This window comes from Littorina saxatilis, linkage group LG10 (genome assembly GCF_037325665.1).
Source record: "Littorina saxatilis isolate snail1 linkage group LG10, US_GU_Lsax_2.0, whole genome shotgun sequence".
In the NCBI taxonomy this organism is placed as follows: Eukaryota; Metazoa; Mollusca; class Gastropoda; order Littorinimorpha; family Littorinidae; genus Littorina; species Littorina saxatilis.
Window position 1 is genome coordinate 42,976,154 of NC_090254.1, and position 13,190 is coordinate 42,989,343.

At 41.9% G+C, this 13,190-nt stretch overlaps 1 long non-coding RNA gene across 1 annotated transcript; it reads left to right on the forward strand.

Annotated features, from left to right (window-relative positions):
- The first annotated feature begins 20 nt into the window (after positions 1–20).
- On the forward strand, positions 21–6,925 carry LOC138978875 (uncharacterized). Its single transcript, XR_011459832.1, has 2 exons — positions 21–1,644; positions 3,120–6,925. It is a non-coding gene; the product is annotated as an uncharacterized lncRNA (long non-coding RNA).
- The last annotated feature ends 6,265 nt before the right edge of the window (positions 6,926–13,190 follow it).

Sequence of the window (13,190 nt, forward strand, 5' to 3'; positions counted from 1 at the left end):
CCCCCCCCCCCCCCCCCCCGTCCCTCTCCTGCCCCTCCCCTTGTAAGACCTCCACACAAATCAGAGAAAATCAAATCTTTAAAAGTAAGTTCAGTCTCAAAATAAAGGTAAATTTTAAAAGGTTATGACAATAAAATCTAAAAAAGCAAGGTCTTAAAAAGGAGGGTCAGAGTCTTATATTTGAGATAAATTGGCGGAGGTAATGAACTCCAAATGTGAAGAAAATCTCCAAGGTCATGCAGGAAGAAGTCTTAAAATGGGGGTCTTGTAAGAAGGAACTTCCACTGTGCATGAAAACAACTGACTGCTGGAAGAGACAGAAAAGCTGTCTCTTATCTCTCAGTGCAACATTTATTTTTATTTTATTTTCTATTTTTTCGTCTTTACACTTGTTCCCTTGCCCCGTTGTGCTCTCACACCGCCCCGTCCCTGCACTCGCTGCTCCAACCACCTCTGAATTTCGTTCCGCTGCCAGACTTGTCGATTTTACAGACGCTCTAGGGGGCTCGGAAGATGACAGTCTGCACTTCTGCTGAGTCACTTCGACGGTGTTCAGTAGTGGGTCTGTCCCGAGCTAACGGACGCAGCCCACTACCTACTATGCCCCCTACAAACGACATTGACTTTAAGTCGCGGAGCCAGACTGAGTGAGCGTCCCCTCCAGAGAGCAGACCGCCACCACGTCCCTCCGTCGACCCCCCAGAACGTCACACGTTGAAGACTGACAGCAGAACTACTATTCAGGGAAGGAAGGAACAGGAACACTGAGACCAAGGTCACCATGAGAGCTCCGGGCATGAAGGGCCACAAGAGCAAGGACAATTTATATTTTGGATGATTAATGAGATGAGGATGATTATAATGATGCTTTGGATTTCCAATTTGGTTTGAGACTACGTGACAGGGCAGCACTCTACGCTTACTGTCATAATATATCCTGGCGTCAACCAGGCCCGAGAACTGCCGCACCTGCGGTGTTGGTCAGGTATACAGAACCTGAGCACCCTCAAAGTCGCATTCGTTAAGTAAATGACACTCGGCTGTGTGATCCCAGCCTTCCCATAGGAACCATAGCACTTCCACTCTGGGTAGGAGCCGACAGTAGCCCGAAAAACCCACATGACCCTGATGGGATTTGAACCCACGACCTCCCGGCCCGCAGCCCGATGCGCTAACCACTGTGCCACGGGGGCCGGTTTTCTCAGTGCAAAATTAAAGACACACGCACACACCTTTTTACATTTAGTCAAGTTTTGACTAAATGTTTTAACGTAGAGGGGGGAATCGAGATGAGGTTCGTGGTGTGTGTGTGTGTGTGTGTGTAGAGCGATTCAGAAAAAAAACTACTAGACCGATCTTCATGAAACTTGACATGAGAGATCCTGAGTATGGTATCTCCAGACGTTTTTTCATTTTTTTATAAATGTCTTGTCTTCTTGTCGTTCGCTGTTAGATCGTCAGTCCAGACTGCAGGGCGAAACGTGCTGTCCTCTCTAAGTCCTCTCTGGGGCTGTGTAGCTTCTTTTGAAGCGCTGTCTCCTCTGGCCAGAACCTTTTAATCTAAGCCCTTTGTTTTTTAAGATGTTCATGCAGACATGAGATTAGAATATGCAGACATGGGATTAAAAAAAAGTGATAATTAAGGTAGTTCACTGGACCCGTTAAATATAATTTGGTTTCTCCCAAAAGTTGGTTATTTTTTAAGTTCGATCTGTCTGCTATGCATTCAGCATAAAAAAAAATATAGGGTAGTGGGTTCGTTTCGGAGCTATGAGTCTCGGAAGACAGTGCCCGTTTTGAATTTTGGACCGAAAAATCGAAAAATGGGTATGTTTTGAAAACGGTCAATTACACAAACATCTGCAAAGGAATAGTCATTTAAAAAATATCACCCAAAGCAGCAATGGGCAGGTAACGAAGTGCACTGGTAAACGAAAATGTTGCGCATACTCAAACTTTGTGACGTCACGTCTTTTGCCAGAGTTTATTTTAAATTTGTTCCTCATGTTGAGGTATTTTATTGCTGGTAGCCTGGAAATAAATTACGATTTGATGAGATGGGTTGTAAACGCAAGAGCGATCAAAACGGCATTAAAAAAAACAAAAAAAACGACAGGTTGGTAGTGTTTTTAGGGGGGGTTCACTCCCTTGATTAACCCCACCCTTTGCACTATTACTGTCCAGTGTGCCTCAGAAAAATATGTGTCACGATAATGTAAAGGGCTGTTGTCCGATCATTTGTCTCAGATATATGAGCCAACTAAATTATGTTTTTAAAAACCACTGTTACATATGACCTCTGTTGAAAGTCAAAGGTCACCGCAACTTTGAAAGGCCACAAGTCCGATTCAAATGTAATAAAAACGCCAATCAAAAGGTGGAGGTCACTTGTTTGATACAAGTGTAATAATAAAAATTAATAATCAAGGCTTGGTTTATAATTTTGCTTAATAGTGCGTACTGTTATTTGTTACGGTTTGAAGGCTGGGACTTTTTGAGGGTGGAATTAAAGCAATTTTTCGCCTTATGGGCCCCTTATGCCTCGAAGGACTTCAATTATTGTATTATCTGCTGCCAGCGTACAGTAGAAAGAGGGCTGCATACACAAGACACTTGTTCTTAATACTACTGGCTGTTATTCTAGTTCAAACACCGGTTTTAACATGTGGTATTCTGATGCAATCACGCTGTGAGCATCACGGGTTGGGAGACACTCTCTTACCTGCTACCGGAGCTTCAATGTTAGCTTTGGTGATTATTACGATGTCACTGGCAAAGAGAACGGCTTTGTACCGATTTCATTAGATGCCCACGTGTTTTTGACCTCGTGGTTGGTAGGCGTGTCGCATTGTTTTTATTTCTGGCGGTGTCGTCATTTTCTGACGTCATTTGTTCTAGGCCGCGTCACCACACTTCGCCGCTGCCTGAAAAATGTGACGTTTGTTCTATTTACGTCATTCGAATGTTCGACGTGTTCTACTTCTTCTTCTTCTTCTTCTGCGTTCCCTGTTCGATGTGTTCGAATTCCCAGCCTGCCAGGAAAAAATGGCGACACAACTCAGTGGCTTCCCTTTGTGTATGAAGAGTAATATCCCTGTCTCCATTTGACCTGCCTTAAGGAAAAAGAAGGTGGGGGTCTGGGGGCCGCAGAAGGCCCCCAGTAGGGTCCAGGGGCGTTGCCCCTGGTCGGGGTCTGGGGGCGAAGCCCCCAGAAGCTGAAGGTTTTTAGTATTTTAGACACACAAAAATGGCCCTGAAATGCATATTTCAGCTTACATATACCCCAAATATACCTACATATACCCCAAAATTTTCTCAGCGGATTTGCACGAATCTCAAGAATGATCCCTGGAGCCTACAAATTTACGGAATTCCGTAAATTTATGGAAGAATCCCATGTCTGCATATGGTCAAAAGGGAGGAAACAAGGTTTGCTAAATCTAAAATAAATTAAGACACAATTTGGAAGATATGATCACTTTTTCCTAACTCTGATATGGAGAGAAGAAGGAAAATTGATTTACACATAAGGAGTGTTGCTCAAAATAAATTTAATGTGTCGATGTGCTCTATCCAACATGAAGCCCCAAGAGAGGTTCGAAAGGAGGAAGATTCTCAAGCCTGGATCTTGGCTCCTTTCTTTCTTTCTATCTTTATTTGGTGTTTAACATCGTTTTCAACCACGAAGGTTATATCGCGACGGGGAAAGGGGAGATGGGATAGAGCCACTTGTCAATTGTTTCTTGTTCACAAAAGCACTAATCAAAAATTTGCTCCAGGGGCTTGCAACGTAGTACAATGTATTACCTTACTGGGAGAATGCAAGTTTCTAGTACAAAGGACTTAACATTTCTTACATACTGCTCGACTAAACTCTTTACAAAAATTGACTATATTCTATACAAGAAACACTTAACACGTAAAAGGAGAAACAGAATCCGTTAGTCGCCTCTTACGACATGCTGGGGAGCAGCAGGTAAATTCTTTCCCCTAAGCCGCGGGGGGTATCTTGTAAACCCATTTCAAGACATCCAGTCCTTTTCAAGACCTGATTTTCTAAGATTTTGTTTTGACGTTACAAAAGAAGGGTCATAGTTTATGCCACTACTTTACAAGAAGGTAAAAAAAAACGCAGCAAGATCAGAACAACTTTACTCTCTCTGTCACAAATCCAAAAACAAAGAGACTGCCAACGTTCCGAAATTCAGAATCAAAAAACAAGAAAGGTAGGTTGTTGGAACGTTTATTATTGACAAAACAAAACGTTACATTCACAAAGATATCGACCCAACGGTCTTTTAATTAAGTGCACAGACAAACAAGTAATAACAAAAACTTATTATTATTAAACTTATTATTTGCTTGCGGCTTTGTGGCAGGCAGAAGAAAAAATCAGCCAGATAAGTTTTTGTTATTAATTGTTTGTCTGTGCACTTAAAAGACTGTTGGGTCGATATATCTGTGAATGTATTGTTTTGTCAATAACAAACGTTCCAACAACCTGCCTTTCTTGTTTTTTGATTCTCTCTTTCACAATTTGCTCAAGAAAGCAGTTGTCAGTATATGACGCAACCTTTTGCTCAATGTAACATATCATATGGTCTTGAATTGACTTGACTGCAGAATTCAATGTTGAATAGGATTGAATGTATGCGAGTTTGTGACATTGCAACCATATAGTTCTATCTCAATCAAATGTTTCAAGCCTGTAATTAAGCATTATATAACTGTTTGGGCATAATGAGGTTGTGAAATTATCATACTGCAGTTGTAATGATTGTAAGACAATGGTAAGCTTGACTCTACAAAATGGGAAGCTCAGTCCTAGGGTGCAGTCAAGAAATTGAACGGTTAGCCACTCATCGAACTGACGGGAGACTCCATCACAACACAATGACACATTTTGTTCAATCTGTGTGACTTCTTCTTCGTTCATGGGCTCAGACTCCCACGTTCACTCATGTTTTTAGCACGAGGGGATTTTTACGTGTATGACCGTTTTTACCCCGCCATTCAGGCAGCATACGCCGATTTCGGGGGAGGCATGCTGGGTATTTTCGTGTTTCTATAACCCACCGAACTCTGACATGGATTACAGGATCATTTCCGTGCGCACTTGGTCTTATGCTTGCGTGTACACACGAAGGGGGTTAAGTCACTAGCAGGTCTGGGAGATTGGAAAAATCTCCACTCTTAACCCACCAGGCGGCAGCGACCGCGATTCGAACTCACGACCTCCCGATTAGGAGGCCGATGTCTTACCACCACGCCACTGCGCCCGACAATCTGTGTGACTGATGCAAATGTGTTTTTAACATTGACAGTTGTAATGTGGTAAGCAAATCGAGGCGGGTTCTCATAGCGAGACGTACAGCCTGTAGTGCACTAGCTTTGAGACTAGTTCATTGCTATAGGCATGCAGGGTTTGAATCCGAATTCGGCGACAAATTTACTTCAACGGGTTGATCAGTTTTGTGCAGACTCTTTAATTCAGGTGACCCTTGTTGATGATCTCCCAGGTCAACTTATGTGCAGACCTGCTATTGCCTTAACCCCCTTCGTGTGTCTACGCAACCACAAGACCAGGTGCGCACGGAAAAGATCCTGTAATCCATGTCAGAGTTCGGTGGGTTATAGAAACACGAAAATACCCAGCATGCTTCCTCCGAAAGCGGTGTATGGCTGCCTAAATGGCGGGGTAAAAACGGTCATACACGTAAAAATCCACTCGTGCAAAAACACGAGTGTACATGGGAGTTTCAGCCCACGAACGCAGAAGAAGAAGAAGTATGTTTCCAAGTGGGGGGATGGTCTTATCCAACCAAAAGCCTGGGCAGATCTAAAAAAGTGAGTAGCAATGTTCAAACAGGATTAATGACTTTGCCTTTTATTTGGTGTACATGTATTTGTCGTTGCAGAATGACAAGTCCAACTTCCAAGTTGAAAGTTGAAAGTGCATGCGTGTCTGGATTAATCATTTTTGGTTTTATTCTATGTGACCTGTTCAGTTGTCTTATCTCGCTGTGTGTGTGTGTTTGTCTGAAAGTGTGTTTGTCTGTGACCGTCTGTCTCTGAGTATGTGTACAGTACATGTACATACATTAAGATCATACAGCAGTACCTGCGATGTGTGGACCCTCCCATGAGAGGACACCTCCCTTACAAGGACACCTTCTCTTGTCCCCTTTTGATATTATCTCTACCAAAGTATACCTGTCATGACAGGCCACCGGCAATGTAGGGACACTGTTGGCTGGTCCCAAGGGTGTCCTTTCATCACAGGTACCACTGTATCAATAAAAGCTGTTTCATTTTCTCTGAGCGATGTGTGTGTGTGTGTGTGTGAGTGTGAGTGTGTGTGTGTGTGTGTGTGTGCACGCAGAGGTACCATTCATACAAAGGGGTTGTTGTTCAACACCACACTTTTGTTGTGTTTATGTAAATATTTTGCTGAGGATATGGTTCAGGCTTGTTGAGCCATTCTCTGTTACACAATTTGTGTGATTGTTTTGATTTTTGATTTATTGCTCAGCAGCATAGATATGTTTTATAATGTTGTGTTCATGTTGCTGTAAGGGCGTGGCCCCACCTAGAGATAACAAAATGTACATATTTTTTTTAAAGATCAAAGGATGTTTTAGCGGGACCACCCCTATTTTATTTCAATGAGCAGTTTTGGGGTGATAACGCGAGAGAACTCCTGTGATCTTGCCGCGAGGTTCCGCCTGTTACCATTGTTTTTTACCGCATAAAATGCACAACTTTACACCAAAGCGATATGCTATTTGGGACCAATGCACGTTTTTTTTCCTTTCTCGTGTGATCTTGCCGCGAGGTTCCGCCTGTTACCAGCCGAAAGAAAGAAGGGGCATAACCTCACCAGAACCGCCCATTGGCACTTTAAAAAATAAAGTTGTCAATCTTATTTGGTGTCCTTCAGAGTCTTGAGTATAAATGGTTGTTTGAGTGTGCAAACAACAACTAGAGAAGAACGTGAAAATATTGACAAGTAAATCAGTACAGGCAAACACTACAAGTAACGACGGGCGCAGTGGCTTGGTAGTAAGACGTCGGCCTCCTAATCAGGAGGTCGTGAGTTCGAATCCCGGTCGCTGCCGCCTGGTGGGTTAAGAGTGGAGATTTTTCCGATCTCCCAGGTCAACTTATGTGCAGACCTGCTAGTGACTTAACCCCCTTCGTGTGTACACGCAAGGACAAGACCAAGTGCGCACGGAAAAGATCCTGTTTATCCATGTCAGAGTTCGGTGGGTTATAGAAACACAAAAGTACCCAGCATGCCTCCCCCGAAATCGGCGTATGCTGCCTGAATGGCGGGGTAAAAACCGTCATACACGTAAAAATCCACTCGTGTTAAAAACACGAGTGAACGTGGGAGTCTAAGCCCATGAACGAAGAAGAAGCAGAAGACTACAAGTAACATTCAAGATTCATACCCATTCAGAACAATCGTTCAGAAACCTCAAACAACTGGTTCTTTTCACAACTAGAATTATTTAAATCAATCATATTTTTAGAACAGCAACAAACACAAAATCACAAAATGGTACAGTTTTGAAAACAACCCCATAAAAAAAGCAAGCGCTAGAAATCATTGGAGGATAGATGGTAATCCATGGCAGTTATAAATCCAAAGTTCTCAAACCGCAAAAACCTGTGATTATGCAAATGTAATACACTACATGTAACATGTATTTATAATCTGAATGCACACAATCCGATAAAGTAACGACCATACAATGGCATTATTGACGGCTTCTTGCACAGAGAGATACGAGGGACAACATAGACAATGGTTGAGATTAAATTCCTAAAAGCACGAAGCCCATGACTGCATGCCCTAGAAATGCAATTAAAAATCGGATAAAATAAATCATGACATACAATCCAAAACAACCAGCCAAAATCTGGGAAAATAAAGTTTCCAGAAGAAGCAATCAGCTTTCTGCAGGTCGTAGGGCAATGAAAGAGGTTTGTTTCCCCTGGCTACTGACTACTGATCTCGATCAATATAAATTCTTTCTTTCTTTATTTGGTGTTTTACGTCGTTTTCAACCACGAAGGCTATATCGCGACGGGGGAAGATGGGATAGAGCCACTTGTTAATTGTTTCTTGTTCACAAAGGCACTAATCAAAAATTTGCTCCAGGGGCTTGCAACGTAGTACAATATATTACCTTACTGGGAGAATGCAAGTTTCCAGTACAAAGGACTTAACATTTCTTACATACTGCTTGACTAAAATCTTTACAAACATTGACTATATTCTTTACAAGAAACACTTAACAAGCGTAAAAGGAGAAACAGAATCCGTTAGTCGCCTCTTACGACATGCTGGGGAGCATCGGGTAAATTCTTCCCCCTAACCCGCGGGGGGCGGAGGGCGTCTTAAATTGGGGGGTCTTAAAAGGGGGGTTCCACTGTAGTCTCATTGACCAGAGCCTTGTTGAAGACACTGGATGTTACACACTTCCCTGACATTTTTGCTACACCGTAGATGCTGCAACATCCCATTTTGATAATACAGTGTTCTAGATGAGCGAACGTGTAGCCAAGACCCGTATGCGTACGTACGTGTAGATATGACGTCACCCGTACATGTCTTGGAGAATCGGTCTAGATGATGCTCACCCTTCTCCAATGTTCCAAATGCAGTCATCAATTTTCCTATACGTTGTTTGCCTCCCATGGCCCAGCAAGATGTGTAGATCTTGGCAAACGCGTGACGTTAAAACTAGATTTGATGACGTTACCCGTACACGTTCCCGTATACGTGCTGAAAAGTTCCACATCTAGATCTTTATACTGAAGCTAAACTTGCAATCTTTCAATCAAACAGACATGTAAAACCTGTTGAAATCTAAAATAGTGATAAAAGCCATGGCAATTCCCAAAGGACAATAAATTATCAAAAACCAAAACCACTGTGTCCAAGTTTAGCTCTGTAATAGCTTCATCGTCACACTGAAAGAACTCACAATTTCCAGTCCTCTTTCGGTATGTGACAATTATGTCAGTATCCTCGCCTGTTCACAGGAGCTGTTGATTTTTGGTTTGTACCTAAGGGAATGACGTACACTCTCGTCCCATGTAAGGGAATGACGTACACTCTCGTCCCATGTAAGGGAATGACGTACACTCTCGTCCCATGTAAGGGAATGACGTACACTCTCGTCCCATGTAAGGGAATGACGTACACTCTCGTCCCATGTAAAAGACCACGAGACAGATCTATGGTAATAGAGACGATGTTCTACACAGGAATGATAAGGTACCTTAAAAATAAAAAATAAACATTTCAAGAAAATTGTGTTCTGCAAAAAATGTTTTTCGTTCAACAGCATAAGTTTAAGGCAGTTCTTGGTATTGGTTACCCCCGTTGTGAAACAAGTTTGGCAGCTTTGCAGAAATGGCCGCAACGTTTTCTGACCATTTGACATATATATTCTTGTTTTAAAAACATGATGGCTTTATGCTTGTCCCTTCCCTAATGGCCTCCAACATCCAGCTAATGGAAAATAAATTTAAAGACAATCCTAGATTTTTTTTGGTCATCATACATACCATCACACAGGTTAAAGCTGAAGAATATTGATTTTGTTCAATTAACTATTTGAACAAGAAGTCCATCTTTGACTAGCCTGGATTCTCTTCTGCTTCTCTTCTTTGATCATGGGTTGAAACTCCCACGTTCACTGGGTGGCAGCCATACGCGGCTTTCAGGGGAAGCATGCTGGTTATTTTTGTGTGACATGAATTACTGGAAACTTGGAGATGACAGGCACACCCACCACGGGACACTAATCCATGCTAGTCACAGACGGAATCAAGTTTTGTGGTGTGTCCTGCATTAGGCAACAAACAAAAAAGTTGTATGTTTCTGGTCACCCGACCCTACCTAGTTTTTTCCCGCCGACCCTAGACTTTTTTTTATTGCATTTGTAAAAAAAACAAGTCGCGTAAGGTGAAATTACTACATTTAGTCAAGCTGTGGAACTCACAGAATGAAACTGAACGTAGTCCGCCGCTAGTGCAAAAGGCAGTGAAAGTGACGAGCCTGTTTGGCGCGGCAGCGGTTGCGCTGTGCTTCATAGCACGCTTTACTGTACCTCTCTTCGTTTTAACTTTCTGAGCGTGTTTTTAATCCAAACATATCATATCTATATGTTTTTGGAATCAGGAACCGACAAGGAATAAGATGAAATAGTTTTTGAAACGATTTTGGAAATTTAATTTTGATCATAATTTTTAATTTTTTTAATTTTCAGAGCTTGTTTTTAATCCAAATTAACATATTTATATGTTTTTGGAATCAGAAAATGATGAAGAATAAGATGAACGTAAATTTGGATCGTTTTAGAATTAAATTTTTTTTTATACAATTTTCAGATTTTTAATGACCAAAGTCATTAATTAATTTTTAAGCCACCAAACTGAAATGCAATACCGAAGTCCGGCCTTCGTCGAAGATTGCTTGGCCAAAATTTCAATCAATTTGATTGAAAAATGAGGGTGTGACAGTGCCGCCTCAACTTTTACAAAAAGCCGGATATGACGTCATCAAAGACATTTATCGCAAAAAAGAAAAAAACGTCCGGGGATATCATTCCCAGGAACTCTCATGTCAAATTTCAGAAAGATCGGTCCAGTAGTTTAGTCTGAATCGCTCTACACACACACACACAGACACACACACACACACACACACACACACACACATACACCACGACCCTCGTCTCGATTCCCCCCTCGATGTTAAAACATTTAGTCATAACTTGACTAAATGTAAAAAGATTAAAAAAAGCGTCAAAACAAAAGTAACAGACGGCAGACGACACAAGGGGGGTAACCCCGCAACCCTTTTGTCTCATTTGTTTTGTAATGTGTTGTCTTTCTCTTTGTATAGTAAGTCCAGTCTCTTTGCGTCACTGTATAGTTATTTTCTACCATGACCAAAAAACAAAACAAAACAAAACAAAAAATCCCTACCTACCTACCCTATTTTTTGTAGCCATGTTACCTTCTTCTTCTGCGTTCCAGGATTTTTTTATTTTTTTTTTATTTGATTTTTTTTTTTTGGCCTCAGGTCAGACTTCAAGTTTTGTAGCTTGAATAAAGCTGCTGGTCAGGATCAGGGAGTCTTTGGTGCCCCAGAGTTGCTCCTGCAGTGTGACACCTTGGGCCATGTTACCGGAAACATACAACTTTTTTTTTTTGGCCTTAAAACATGTTTTAATTGGACAAAATGAGTATTCTTCAGCTTTAACATTGCTGTCCTAGCAGACTGCAGGAGGGTCATTATTACACCCACAAACCGGCATGGTTGGCCTAGTGGTAAGGCGTCCGCCCCGTGATCGGGAGGTCGTGGGTTCGAACCCCGGCCGGGTCATACCTAAGACTTTAAAATTGGCAATCTAGTGGTTGCTCCGCCTGGCGTCTGGCATTATGGGGTTAGTGCTAGGACTGGTTGGTCCGGTGTCAGAATAATGTGACTGGGTGAGACACAAAGCCTGTGCTGCGACTTCTGTCTTGTGTGTGGCGCACGTTATATGTCAAAGCAGCACCGCCCTGATATGGCCCTTCGTGGTCGGCTGGGCGTTAAGCAAACAAACAAACAAACAAAATTACACCCACAGCATACAAAACATATGTACTGACATATTTTTTTTGCAACAACAAGCTTCTGATAAGTAAGACCACGCACATATTTAAAGTGCACCTGATTTATAATTGCCTTCTGTATCAAGCGTCTCTTCCGCATAATCCTCATGAAAAAATGTATTTAAAAAAATTAAAATCACAACAAAATCTCTCTTCTACCTTAAAACAGAGGCATTCTATGAGTGTTATCCTCAGGCCTCAGTCTTCGGTGCCTGATACATGCTCTGAGCCTTGGCCAGTTGACCTTCCACCATCCCATAGTTCTGAGGTGTAGGCCATATCTTCTGACACTGAACAGCCTCCACATTTCCACCTGTACATATTTTCAATCCAGTCCAACGGACCTATCACCTTCGGTGGCTGTGAAATTTAACACAGTTCCAAAGAGATTAAATCAATTTGATCACATTCAGATCTAAAATATTCCTTGCCTCTTCCGTGTCAACAGAGGAACTTTCTCCACTTTGTGTGTGTGATAGTGAGTGTGACTCTGTCTCTCTCTGTGTTATACAATGGTAAGATCTGCACCTATACGAGTTTTGCTATTGCAATTGATATCACTTGATGTGTTAAAACGAACATGGTGTAAATATGTGGCTATTTGTGTCAAAACAAACATGGTGTAAATACAGTGGAGTCCGGGTACAACGAATCTCAAGGGAGATACATTTAAGTTCGTTATATCAGTAATTCGCTGTAGAGTTTTCAACCCTAAATGGCCTCAAGACAAGTTTTCCCACTCACCTTCAAATGATCGTCCCATCGATCTTTCCTTGGAGAGAACAATCTCTGCATGTTTTCAATAGCTTCATAATATAATCCATATAGAGGCATAGTTCAAATGTTCACTTTACTGTAATTTTAGAAGTAAAATTTAAAAAGTCGTGTAAAAGCATGTACCGTATTTTCCGGGTCATAAGGCGCAACTTTTTTCCTCCTCAAAATACCCAAAAAAAATCAAAGAGACCGCCTGAGTACCAGTCAAACAACTTGTGATAATGCATGTTTCAACAACTAGGTACTACCCTGGCCATGTTTCCTCTCAAGACATCAAAGAGACCGCCCCATAGGTTAAACTCGGTCACTGACCCCGGTGCAGGAAGTGTTTCCTCTCAGATATGACAGCGGAACCACCTCTCATAGCTAAAACTGGGTCATTGACCCCTGGGAAGAAGGTCAGTGTCAAGGCATCACAATGGACCTGCCTTTGATCTCCCCCACACACAGAGCACACATATTTCCACTCTGTATTCTTCCTTTGATGTGCGGCTTATTTTTCATTCTTCGACAGTTTGTTACTTTGTGTATTTTTGTCTTTGGAGAGAATTATTGACATCAGTTCGTTGTAGCCTTGTGACTTTTAGAGACAAAACGGCTCTGGGGCGATGAAAACGTGTTTGTTATAAGAGGGGTTCGTTATGCAAATCAGTTCAAAAGGTTCGTTGTAGCCGGAAAGTAACAAGTAAGAAATAGAAGGCTGTCGGCCGGGAAATCAATGGCAGTTCGTTAAA